The 11,869-nt window shown below is 34.6% G+C and overlaps 1 pseudogene; it reads right to left on the minus strand.

The window, feature by feature from the left end:
• Positions 1-356: 356 nt before the first annotated feature.
• Positions 357-2,237, minus strand: LOC121391738 (annotated as a pseudogene).
• Positions 2,238-11,869: the final 9,632 nt, after the last annotated feature.

Genomic DNA, 11,869 nt, shown 5'->3' on the forward strand with positions numbered 1-11,869 from the left:
ACGTTGATAAGGAACGGCAAGAATGTTAATCTGCTAATTACTCGCAGTCCACCTCCTTGACATAATCTCCATATTGTAAGAACAGTCTCGTATAAAACAGCATGACCTACAACCACTTTCTGTATTACCCCTTTCTTGGATTAGGTGAATTGAATGATATGAAGGATAGAAGAGAAAGATAGAAGTGAACAGAGAAGAGAGAGAGTACAGAGAAGAGAGACAACAGCGAGAAGAGGAGAGAGACAGAGGATGTGGAGAGACAGAGACGAGAGAGAGAGAGCAAGAGGAGAAAGAGAGAGAGAGAGAGAGAGAGAGAGAGAGAGGATCATACCTGTTGCTAAAATGTCGTTCATGGTTCACATTGAGGCCCTTGTCTCCTTTTCAGATAGTATTCGTACAAACGGACGTAGGATACGAACCTAAAGAGTTGGGAGTGGTGAAAAAGACTCAAGATGGGTGTGGTCACTTACTTGAAGGAAGGGATCACTCTTCCATGTACGTCATGTTCAAGGAGTATAGTCCGGACATAACCAGATTTTTCAAGATACGTATGAGATGGGGAAAAAAAATGAAAACTAGCAAAAAAGTACATTGATAACTCATGAATATATTAAAGAATGGATGCATAGAAAAACAATGGATAGATATAGGTGAATTTTGAAAATGAATTTTAAATTTGTTTTCATTCAAAATTTTGAATGCTAACAAACAAAAAATTGAAAAATTGATATACATGTACATACAAGTATGTAATGACCTACCCTTCTAAAGTGAGAGAGGGAGTCAGGATTAACAGTACACATTGCTGTTACTAGACCACTGTGTGAGTAAGACCCCATGATTTTCTCGTTAAGAAGTGAACGAGTTGATGGCACAAATACTTCCATAAGATCTGGGACTTTGTAGGACTAAACGCATAGCACAGAGAGCAGCCTAATGGATACTATATAGGATAAATGATGGATGGATAGAATAAATAGACACATAAAAAAGTAGAATGGATCTACTTTGAAAAAAAATGGATACTTACCTTTCTAACAACATAAGGATTTGAAGATTTAAGTAATTTCTCAACTTCACCAGATAAATCTCTACTCATTTCCTTCAGAACAAAATACTATAAGAGAGAGAGAGACAGAGACAGAGAGAAAAGAGAGAGGAGAGAGAGAGAGAGGACAGACAGAGAAGAGAGAGAGACAGAGAGAGAGGGAAGAGAAGAAGAGAGAGACAGAGAGAAAAAGAGAGAGAGAGAGACAGAGAAGAAAAGAGACAGAGACAGAGACAGAGAGAGAGACAGAAGAGAGAGAGAGAGAAGAGACAGGAGAGACAGAGGAGAGAGAGAGACAGAGACAGAAAGAGAGAGAGAGAGAGAGACAGAGAGAAAGAGACAGAGAGAAAAGAGAGAGAGAGAGAGAGAGACAGAGACAGAGAGAGAGAGAGAGAGAGAGGACAAATAATAAGTTTACACCTTTAAGGAGTGTACTAACCTTCCCAGAGCACAGAGAGCTAATCCAATGACATATTGCACTGATGATTCATATCACTTTATGAAAGTAAAAACAAAACAATTAAAACTAATAAACAATAATAATATGTACAAACATAGTCTAAATACACACACCTTACATGTCCATACTGTACGGTGTACTGTACTGACTTTTTCATGAATTAGTTATCAACCAGATGTACGTCCTGTCTTTCATCCAGTAACATCATGGCTCCCAAATTCCAACGCGTTTATCAGCAAACTTTGTACTAGCTATTAACTTAAGACACTTCCACTACATAATATAAAATGACTTTCATACTCTGTTCTTATATTTTTCATATTTCCATTCCAATAACTTAAAAAAACCTAATACCATTTTTAAAATCATAGTCCTACATTCTCATATTTCCATTCCTATATTCCACAAGTCCATTCCTTCATAACCTCATTCCAATACCATCACATTCCCATTCTAGTCCCTTGATCCCATACTGACAAAATACATGCACATATAAAATACATTAATAGTAGTATATCTACATGTATACCTGTCCAAAGTGGGCGGGGTATCCCATCATATGTATATAGAGTAACTTGGCAACATTCCGAGCTCTTGCATCGTTGTCTTCCTCTTGAATGAGGTACGAATGAGAGCACATTCTTTGTTGATAAGATCTCTCTCATCTTGTGCCGTATGACATGCTCTGATGGCACGAATGAGGTCCCTTAGTCTATACTGTGAGGGCATCTGGAAAATGGATGGATACGATAATGTATGGATGTATAGGTAGAAAATAAATGAATAGTAGAGTTAATGGATGTATACTTTAGTGAATGGATGTATGATTGTAAATGAATAGATTAATAAAAAATTACAAAAATTAACAATCTTAATGAGCTATAATAGATGAATAGATTTATCAATAGATGCATAAATAAAACAATACAAAACATCTTAAAATACCTTGTTTTAAAAAAAACAGACAAAAGGCGCAAGTGAGAAAATGATCTTCAAAGCGTGACAGTCAATTACATATTATTATGACAATGCTAGCAGTGTTACTGATAGGGAAGTAGCTCTGCTTACGACGCCATTTTTACTAATGCAAAAAAAAGCAGATCACCCCACCCAGTCAGGTAGGTGTGGTCAAATTAAGAAAAGGCGTGTTTTTTGACAAAAAAAACAGCCTATTTAAATTGAGCATGCTTTAAAGGAGTCTGGAAAAAGAGTATTAAATTCTTTCAAAATCTTGTTTCCTGAGGTCACTTCAGTTTACAGTCAGTATATTTAACTAGTAAACATATTTGAGGTGGTGAATAATATTTCTAAATTGTTTTCCTCAGTCTTTTGACAAGATGCATATAAGGGATATTGAAAACTTAAAGTTTGGCTTTTAAAGAAGTTGCAACCTTGTAAGTTAATAGATAAGTTTTAGTGATGTCTGTTGATTACAAGCTGGTCCTCAAACTCATACATTGAGACATACCAATGTTTGGGAATGAGACTACTATATGAGTTGTATGTATATTACTCTTAGTTGTATGAACAAAAAATATTGTCCTATTTTTAAATTATTTATTTTTATTTCCAATTAATTGACATTTGTTTATACATCCATTTCTCAGTTCAAATGCATCCATTACTCTGCTTGTGTGTCCATTTATCACTATGCTTCCATTATTTGTTCCTAGATGTGATGCTGATCCAGCTGCTCTTTCAAAATATATCGTTGCCTGTTAGGAAGGAAAAACCTCGTTCAGCATTGAAAGAACTTTGTGTAAATCAATTAGAAGTATTTCTATCAAAAGGTATGCTAATCATGTGATCAGTCACATGACTAGATTCATAAATCACATGACAGTCAGACATCATATGATTTCTTTATTTTAGAAACACCATCTTTTGTTGATAAATTATTTCGAAGTTTAGACAGTGAGTCTTATTTGACAGGTGCTGATGATCACGAGACCACTCCCCCTTTGAATGCTTCTAGTAGTAATAGTAGTGGTGATAGTGGGCGGAGTGGTGGGGGTGTGTGGTCAATAGTGAGTCACCCTTATTAGGTTCGGATCGAGTAGTTATTGATCATCGACGTCAGTCTGAAGATATAAGACACAGAGAGGTAATGGATTAATAGATGAACAAATGGATGTAGGGTAGATCAATTAATAACTGAAATGGATGTATGGTAGATCAAGCAATAACTGAAATGGATGTATGATCAAGTAATACTGCAATGGATCTATGGTAGATCAGACGCAATAACTGAAATGGATCTATGGTAGATCAAGCAATAACTGAAATGGATCTATGTTAGATCAAGCAATAATGGATCTATGGTAGATCAAGCAATAACTGAAATGGATCTAGGGTAGATCAAGTAATGAAATGGATCTATGGTAGATCGACAAGCAATACTGAATGGATCTATGTAGATCAAGCAATAAATGCTAAATAGAATGTCGATAGTTCGATGATATGAGAAATGGATCAATAACAATGACACTAACTTTATATTCTATTTAGGTTGATGACGATGATCGTGACTTTCGTCGAGCTCATTATCGTCAGACTCCTCCCCCTCATTTACTTACCCTCGTCCTGGAGGAGTAGGAGGGACCAATACTGCAATAGAAAGAAACAAAAAGAAAATTGAAATAGAGCCACCACGACGTTCAATTAGACAAAGACTAGGATACAGAGAAGAAGAAAGAAGGTAAAAAAAAGACAAAATACATTACATTAGTTATTATATAATTACGGAAGCTGCAGACGGACATTCTAATTCCTATTTCTTGTTTCTTCCGCGAACATTGGCGCATTTAAAAAATACCAATTACCGGGGGGTCGGACCAGTTAGTGAATTCAAAATTTCTTATTCCTATTTCCATTTTGGCATGTGTGGCATTCTAGTGTTACTTAATAAAATGCGGAGCGTGAGTACCATGAGCTGGTCTCTTAGAATCCGAGCGCCAGTGAGATGTTTTCCAGTTAGGTTGGGTCCCCTGACTTTGGTTGTATATTGTAGGTCTATTATTTAGGGAAGCCGAGGACGGACATTAAAACTCCGTATAATCCCATTTCATTGAAATTGGAATAGCAATTGGAATGTCCGTCTGAGGCTTCTATATATTATACATATAGCTCCTAATAGTATATAGCTCTTAATTGTATATAGCTCTAATAGTATTAGTATTGTATATAGCTCCTAATAGTATATAGCTCCTAATGTATATAGCTCCTAATAGTATATAGCTCCTAACTTGTATATAGCTCCTAATAGTAATAGCTCCTAATTGTATAAGACATTCACTTACATTGAATATAAGTGCAGCTGTAGTTTTACATATAGTACATGTTTGGTGATAGTTAATATAATCACAACAGACTTACTAGATTATAATACTTCCTAATGAAATTTGTCATTATTGTAATATTAAATATTTACATGTACATGTAATACCATGACATCATTATGACATCATTAGGCGTAGGAGACCTAGGAGTCGTAGTCGAAGTCGTAGTAGTACACCTGATAGGAACAGTAGTCCATCGCCAAGTACCACACCCACTGAGAATTGGATAATGACAGAGGGACATCGTAAACGTGTGCATAGTGAATCAATGGGTGGAGTCAGTAACGATTTAAAACCTGTTGCTAAGAGACAGAGATGTAAAGATTATGATGGTAAATAAAGCACAAATTAAGAGCATAACCCCTTTTAATTATCTGTTTCTTTAATAGAAAAGGGGATGTGTCTATTAGGAGAACAATGTCCTTATGACCACGGCAATGACCCTCTTGTAATTACAGGGATTCCCTCATACCCTCCTCCTCCATTTCCATTAACAATGCCACCTCCACCCCCGCCTAATTTACCGCCATTTCCTCAGGGATCATCTGGTTTATTACTACCTTCATTAGTGCCTCCATCAGGAGGAGCATCCCCTTCAAGTAAGCCACACCCACAATTAGAGATTTGTTCCCTTTTGTCATAACATGTATTACATATTGACATTACTTTAATTTTTATTTAGGAACAGATGGTTATAATCCTGAAGACCCGTCCCTTAAGCTGGCACTAACCCTCCCCACTACCTCCCCCTCCACCACCACTTCCCTATTACCACCACAAATGCCATTAGACCTGCTTTTCCACCCCCCCTACCAGGTAAATTTATTATATCAAACCACACCCACTAAACATTAATTACATGTATTTTTACATGTAGGTTTACCAGGTATGCCACCATTACCTCCTCCTCTTCACTCTAATATACCCAACCCTGCGCTACCTAGTGCATTTACACCTGTAAATGCTAAAGCTCCACCCATTGCCCCACCCATTCCAAGGTAGTAATTAATAATATTTAATTTATTTAAATATTGTACATTTTATATAGACCACCTGTTAATAATTTTGGAGGAATGGGCGGAGTCAGGCACCCTCTCGTCCTAGTGATACTATTGTATTGAGGAAGGTCCCACGTGATTTAAATACTATTACAAAATTAAGTGGATATTTTGAACGATTTGGGACTATTGTGAATTTACAGTTCTCTCCTCTTCTCTCTCTCTCTCTCCTCTTCTTCTCTCTCTCTCTCTCTCTCTCTCTCTCTTTCTCATAATAATCCATTCTATTTTTTCAGGTACGCTATGAGAATTGTCCAGAATCAGCTACTGTCCAGTTCTCTTCACCAGCTGAGGCTAAAGCTGCTCATGACTGTACTGAAGCTGTTTTTAAATAACAGATTTATTCGAGTTTATTACCTCAAAAACCCTGGTCCACTATCTAATACTAGTAATACTAGTAATACTAGTAATACTGTAATACTGGTAATACTGGACATAATAGAACAGACCCTCGAAATAATGTAAGGAAAATATAACATTATGTTCTTAATAATAAAAGTACAGAGTACAGAGATATCCTCATATAGAAGTTATATAATATACTAAATTTAGTACTAGACAGACCAAGTGTCCTGAAGATAGATGGCGTCCTTTATTAAGACATTCCTCTATGCATTTAATATGTATTCTTTCTCTCTACAGATTACTCCATTCAATGTTAGTCGTCCTCCATTATCAACTCAATACAATGCCATACCCACTGTAAGTCTGTTCTAATTAATTTCTAATTAATTCTTTCAATTTCCAGACACAATCAACTACATATGTCACTCCATCACAAGCCCTCCCACTTTCATCAACTATGACATCACATGTTCAATCCACTTACAACCAACCACGCAAGTCACAAAAACCAGTCAAACCTGCTGCCAATCTTAAGAGACTAGAACTACAAAGAAAACGCAATCATTACTGGAATCACAAAATACAACAACAAAGGTAATTAAACTTATTATATATTCATAGTTAATGACCACACCCTTCATTAAATTTTTTAATATGTATAGCTGTTATTAATGAACTAGAGAAAAGTGGGAAGTCGTTATCTTCAGAAGAAAGAGATAAAGTAATGGAGGTCAGTATGTACCTGTACATGTGTAGTGTTGCTATGGTAACAGCTAATATATATTGCAGTAGAATCTCTGCAAGTAATCTTTACATTAAATACTAATCAACTTCTTAAAGAGTAAACTCCTTAATTAAGAATTAAAAGAAAGTTTCAATTATTACATGTAAATTATTTATCATCATGTCTCTATATTATATCATTTTGTGTCATTTTTGTACAGACTCTAAAAAGTTTATCTTCAAATATTTTAAAGTTAAAGGATACACTTTCCTCAGCTACTAAAACAGCTTCTATTAAACCAGCTCCTCCCAGAGGAAAAGACACACCTCCTTTCCCTCACCAACCACACCCCTGTATCATTACAGGCAAAAGGCCGACCAACTACGAAATGAGGTACATTGATAACATTTGTACATGTCTATTTATAGTACAATGACTGTCTACATATCTATTTATAGTGCAATGACTAATGCTACATGTCTATTTATAGCACAATGACTAATATTACATATCTATTTATAGCACATGACTAATACAATTGTCTATTTATAGCACAATGACTAATATTACATATATATTTATAGCATAATGACTAATACTACATGTAAACTTTTTAGGCTCATAAACTTGGTATTCTACCCCCTACGTCTACAACAGTTGCTCCCATTGGTTCAGTTAATGCTCCGCCCACTTCAGGTAGAGACCCTCCCAGTGATGTTAAGAAGAAGTAGATAAACAAAACTCGTCAACTGTTAGTAATTAATGTGGAAGACAAAGATGCTTTAGTGAAGTATTTTGAGGTAATTAATTGTTGTTGCTATGGTAACATTATTACATAAATACATGTACATGATTATCTATTGTTGCTATGGTAACATTTTAATACTTGATTACATGGAATACATCTACACGATTATCTATTGTTGCTATGGTAAATTAATAATAGGATTACATGGAATACATGTACATGTATTTCTGTCTCTTTCATAGTCTTTGGTGGACTCAATCAAATTGAGAGAGATCCAGAAAATTCTAAAAATTATATTTTCACTTTCAAAAACAGAACAATAGCTGAAAAGGTAAAAATCTACCTATCAATCCATTCTATTATCCATTTAGTAATGTTATTAGTTCTACAATGTATCCATTTAGTAATACTATGTATCCATTAGTCCTATTATGTATCCATTTAGTAATGTTATTAGTTCTACAATGTATCCATTTAGTAATACTATGTATCCATTAGCGCTATTATGTATCCATTTAGTAATGTTGCTTTCTTATTGCAATTCTCATACATATATCCATTAACTCTTTCTTATAGGTCCATTATAGGCAGTCAAAGGTTCTTTTATTTCAAGGCAAGCCGCTAATAATGAAATGGTACATCCCAATTCATTAACTACAATGCCCACGCCACCCCCACCCACTCACCACACACCAATTACACCTACAATGACCACACCTACTGTATCTACCACTACTCCTGCATCTGTTCTTGAAGTACATACAGCAGATCATGTGACTGATCATGTGATCACCATTGAAGAGACCTCACAAGAAAGACTGTACCTGATTGTGTGACAACAATAAAGTCTCCCCCTTCATCTCTAACATTATTGAATGAGGTAAACGAATAATGGATTAATGAAAGAATGAATGGATGGATAGGCTGACATAAATGGACACATAAGGTTACATGTAAAGACATTGTAATCTATTGTACATAAAGTAGGTGCATATAAAACCACACCCACTCATAAACATGCACATGTACATATGATGGATGGTTCGAATCAAGGTAGGTTTTTATATGTGTGTTGCCATAACAACAGCTACAAGACCTTCAAGAATTAGAAGCAGAGCTTCAAGTTAATACCCTCTTGAGGTACTCACTCCTAACCAGTCTAAACCGAGGGTAGTTCACCTCCTGGACGATGATGACGATGAGGAGTTTGATGAAAGATCATGGCGACATTAACCATACCTACTTTGATGACCTATAATGCCATCATTACTATTAACTGATAACTGAATACACTATTTTACATTACCTTATATTACCATGGCAACATCTGTTGCTATGACAATGTAGAATTATTTAATCATTGCTATTACCTTGCTAAACTTTGATTTTGGAATATTATTAACACTTTATTTAATTTTAACCTTTACAATGGTTATCAGTAAAAAAACTTAAGACCATGGTTTAAAAAAAAGAATTTAAGGGAAAAAGACATATTTTAAAAAAAAAAAAAAAAACAATGAAGAAAAAAAGATTAAAAAAATGAAAAAGAGAGACCATGGCACTAAAAATGCTCCGTTTATTTTTTTCTTTTATTTTTATTTTTTAAAATTGACAGAAGATGATCTCAACTTGGAATCATTGTCATATTACATCTGTTAATATAGACATCATTCATCTGTCCATCCATCCATCCATCAATTCTCTTATCATTACTATCTTTTCATATATCCATGTATTTGTTAATAATGTATTATATTATCAATTCTAGGTAATAAATTCAATAAACCAGTCATAAATGAATTAATAAATTCACAATTTTCTGAATATGCTAAAATGTTCCATTAGGTTAGAATCATTAGCAACAGATACAGTACCATTATTAACCCTATGACACATAGTGATGTCATCATACAGTACAATTTACATCATACATCAAGAAGCACTATGACTGTACTATATGATACAGTTGACTTTATTCTGTAAAATCAAGAAAGATCAATGAGAATATTTCAACTAATTACTATAGTGTGTTTCTTATATTAATGACTGATGAATATAAATATTATGATGACAGTAAAGATGCAGTTTCAAAACTCCATCTTTAATAAATTTTACTGCCACGACCAATAATTAAGTTAATTTTCACAAAGGCGCCAAATTTGTGTGGAAGAAAATTTGATTGGCTAATGTTTGTTATTCCACTCACATGATGTATTTGTTATTCTCTATTGGACACATTGTCTCTCATGGAGTCACAATGTCTCTCATGGAGTCACATTGTCTGTCTTATCACACCATACAATAAGCACAAGGTTCTCTCAGTATTTAAAGCTGAATGCAAAGTGTGAAATCCTTTCATTCTGTTCTAGTGTACTCTCTCTCTCTTCTCTGCTTGAAAAGGACTTAGGCCCTCTCTCTCCTCTCTCTCTCTGGACTGGCCAGATCCTTCAGCCTGTTCCATTGTAGTTTCTCCTCTACTCAGAAAGGATTTGGCCCTCTCTCACTCTCTTTCTGTGGACTGGCTCTCTGGAACTGGCTCTGGCTGACTATTGCTGTGAGTCATGGTTGTCTTCTGCAACGATACTTGATAAGAAGGATGCGGAGTATTTCAGAACTAGCTGCCTTCTGTGACTAATTAATACTGGGAAGGAGACCTTGCAGTGGAGATTGAATATTCTACTAATAAAAATGCTGCCGATATTAATAGTGCTCATCTGTAAAAGGAGAGGTCTGCTACCAAACTGAAGAGCAGCTTGCTTTTAGTAGAGAACCTGAAATATTTTGCTACAAAACTACACCTGGTAGGTTGAGTATTAATTAATTAAAAACACATACATGTAATATTTAGGAATGGAGACTATAGTTGTTTAATACTTCTTTTTACAAGATATTTATTTCAATTTCAGAATTCTCACAACCCAATGATGACAATGGATTGCTCTCTCTATAATGTATACTGATCCTTTCTATGATGATTGTATACATACTATGGAACAGCTGGGAAGAAAAGACACTGAAGAAAAGAAAGTGTCCTCTACTATCAATATCCATTGAAGAGATGTTGTGAACAGACGTCTAACTCTTTGTCAGAAATCAATTTCTTCAATCTACTACTGTTATATGAAGATGGATCATCTGCTGTGAGAATCATTTGTGAGGTGTCATTGTGGACCAAAGGACTGCTGGTATTTAAATGTAGACTATAACTAATATAGACTAGACTGAACATCTTACTAAACTATTAATAGTAATGTAGTATGGGGGACAGAGTAAGCTAGTAGTAGACAATATAGGGTACTTATTATTAATCAGGTAGTGTTTAGCTGTATAGCAAATAGTAACTAGTAATAATTCTTACTGTAATAAATTATAAATCTAGAATTTTTTAGAAAGTACTGGTAATTTTTTTGTTTTGTAATCTATTTTTTTCTGTAATCTAGTATTATTTATAAACTAGTATAAGTATAGAATAGGTAGTCATCTTCAGCAAGAATCTACCATTATTGTCTACCATTGTTCTGGGACTCTACTATGAAGATTGAAAGAAATTGATTTCTCAATGTAGTTAGATGTACTGTTCACAATATCATTCAATGTTCTTTCTCTACTGTTAAAAATAGTCTACAATTATTATCATGTAAGTTTACAGTCTATTATAATAATATGTTAGATATTAATTTATTTTATTTTTTATAGCATAGGAATATTTTCTACCATGTGGATGATGTGTCTCTGCTGTCACGATGTATTTCTAAAGAGATCTTTGTGGACAAAAGGACTACTGTTCTATTGATGCTGACAACCACACAAGAACTTGATCATTCCATGGTAAAGAAATGTGAGTAATGTAATAATGGATGGGCTAGTGGGTTAAGATAACTGGTAAGATAGATTACTACATTTCTATTAATAGATAGTCTTTAGATGGAGGTATTAATAGGTAATCTAGACTGGTTGAATATCTGTCTTGCTAATTCTATACACTGGACAAGTTGATGGCGAGTAGAGTGTCAATAGAGTTAGATGCTTTACCCTTTTACCAATTCCCTTGGAAAAACACAGACTTTTGATGTGATAACCTCTTGTAGGAAGAGAAGCTTCCATGTAATGGAGAAGACAAATGTGAGTTTGAACTAACTGGTACAATA

This window comes from Gigantopelta aegis, unplaced genomic scaffold (assembly GCF_016097555.1).
Source record: "Gigantopelta aegis isolate Gae_Host unplaced genomic scaffold, Gae_host_genome ctg2912_pilon_pilon, whole genome shotgun sequence".
Taxonomy (NCBI): Eukaryota; Metazoa; Mollusca; class Gastropoda; order Neomphalida; family Peltospiridae; genus Gigantopelta; species Gigantopelta aegis.